Raw genomic sequence first — 2677 nt, 5'->3', positions numbered from 1 at the left:
ATGAGCGGGAGGGGAGGGGGAGGTGAATAATGGCAGAGACAAATGTGTTAATTCCCATTGTTTGCTGCCAACACATTAAACCTCTCTTTAAATGTCCCAGATATTGCGAAGAGATCCCTGCTTCCAAACGGGGGGTTTCCTTGCCTGCCAGCCTGCCTGCCTGCCTGTCTCCCCTCCCTGCCTCACTCACACTCTCTTTGAAACACCTGCTAAAGTGATGAAGACGGTGGTGACGGGGATAGTGGCGCTAATGGTGGTGGTTGTGGTGGTGGTGGTTGATGTTTGAGGACAAGTGTGGAACTCCCTGCATCATGTTCCTGTATATATTCCCTGTCGTGTAAACAGAACAACCAACCGTCATCATTGGTCACTAAAACTGTGTGAATGTGCGTACGCGTAGTCGTTCATTAACGGTAACCTTAAACAATAGCGTCCCCATAAACATCAAAAACTTTTATATCGTCAACGTAACTTATTCAATGATTTCTTTTATATAAAGGAAAAAAAGAAAACGTTTATTCTGCATATATTACAGTCACATTTGTTCTAACATTGGATGCTGGTGAACTGGTCAAACGTGAGACAGTCAGTATAACTTTGGCTATAACTGTGTGTGTGTGTGTGTAGGGATAAAATTATCCAGGCGGGGTACCGTGATAGCTCTCAGGTATGTTCCAGCTTACGGCTAACCTCATCAAGTAATGATAAGCGTCAATGATCGCTTAGTGTTAACAATCACGCTATAATTCTTCTGACAGGTAACTAGATTACACACACACACACACACATACATACACACATTGTGAGAACGTGTCATGTTTATAGAATATGAGAGTTAGAGATTCATGGATAGCCGTCGATTTTTTCAATCCAAGGATATTTTTTAAATCGAATATTCTACATGCTATTATTATCAACAGCATTATCTACTTCGGGTTACACCATTAAAAATATATACAGTATAAAAATGATATTCAATAAACATATATATTGTATGTATATATTGTAATGAAGAAACGATATATAAGGAACAGTTAACAGTTTATCAAAAAACCGGCAGTTTCATTAGAAACATCACAACGCTCCCACTTAGATGCCATTGGATCTCAATTTTGATAGATACAATCACCATCATCCTCATCATCGTCGTTATTACCATCATTTAACGTCTTCTTTCCCATGTTGGCATGGGTTGGACGGTTTGACAGGAGCCGGCCAGGTAGAAGAAGACTACACCAAGCTACCGTGTCTGTTTTGGCATGGTTTTTACAATAAATAGTAGAAATAGATAATTCATGAACACCCCGCGCGTGTGTGTGTGAGCACGCGCTCGCATACACAGACACACACACACACTTCTTATCAGTTCAGATATGCTTGAGATGTATTCGAACCCACACATTTCAGGTAAATTCGCATCTAATAACGTATTGCAATAAGTATATATAATAAATACTCAGGTTGACTTATCACCTAAATCTCCGACTTGAACAGCGACTAAAGCAAAAATCGGTGTTGTAGCTGCCTGGCAACGAACGGCTATAAGTGGTGTATCATTGAGCGGGTACATGCACAGTAGATAGAAAGAACGAACAGGTAAACAACTGATATCAGTTTAGAGCATGGGAAAGACAGTTTAGAGCATGGGAAAACACCCGTTTTCGTATACGGAGGTTCCAGAAAATTGCCAAAAATCGGCATTGTTAACCCGCCCCACAAATTCTTCAATTTTGACTTTTTTCCCCAACACTAACCCTAACCCTAACCCTAACCGTAACTACAGAGATGTTTTGAAATTTCTGTCCGTATTCTTCCGCATATTTAGGGGGAAAAAATTCTTAAAAAAAATTTTACAAAAATTTTTGGAGATTGGCTTCAGAATCATAATTTCCACATTTTTCCGCATATTTTGAAAAAAAAAAATTTCTGAAAAAAGTAAAAAATGAAGGAAATGGGGGGTGTGGGTAATTAAAAAAATGCCGATTTTTGCCTTTTTTTTTTTGCAGATTCGAATTGCCAGTAGTCGAAAAAAGAAAAATTTTTAAGGGTGGTTTTTTGGGGGGGAAGACGGGCGAAAATCTTGCCAGAGCATGAAATTTATATATTTAGACATAATTGTAGAGTTGTTACAATAGAGTGTATCATAATTTCTGTAATCAAAAATTCTAATGTTGAAGACGATTAGAGAGATGTCTTTCTATTGTGTGTGTGTTGGTTACGACGATGTAGGTTCCAGATGATCTGATCAGTGGAACAGCTTGCTTGTGAAATTAACGTGCAAGTGGCTGAGCACTCCACAGACGCGCGTACCCTTAACTTAGTTCCCAGGGAGATTCAGTGTGATACAGAACGTGGCAAAACTGGCTCTTTGAAATACAGCAAAACTAGGGCCGGAAGAAATGCTACTGAGCATTTTTGTCCGATGCAATAACGATTCTGCCAGCTCACCGACTTATTAATGAGTTAATAATAATAATAACTCCCCTACTAACTAACATAAAAAGGAGCTGGGTAAGTCCAATAGAAGTATGCAGAAGTGAAGAAGCTAACGTTTTGGATCCTTACTCTTCATCAGGGAGAGAGAAAGAGAGAGAGAGCGATATATATAGAGAGAGATAGATATATCGCTCTCTCTCTCTCTCTCTCTATATATATATATATATATATATATATATAT

Source organism: Octopus bimaculoides, chromosome 17 (assembly GCF_001194135.2).
Source record: "Octopus bimaculoides isolate UCB-OBI-ISO-001 chromosome 17, ASM119413v2, whole genome shotgun sequence".
Taxonomy (NCBI): Eukaryota; Metazoa; Mollusca; class Cephalopoda; order Octopoda; family Octopodidae; genus Octopus; species Octopus bimaculoides.
This window is presented reverse-complemented; position numbering follows the sequence as displayed.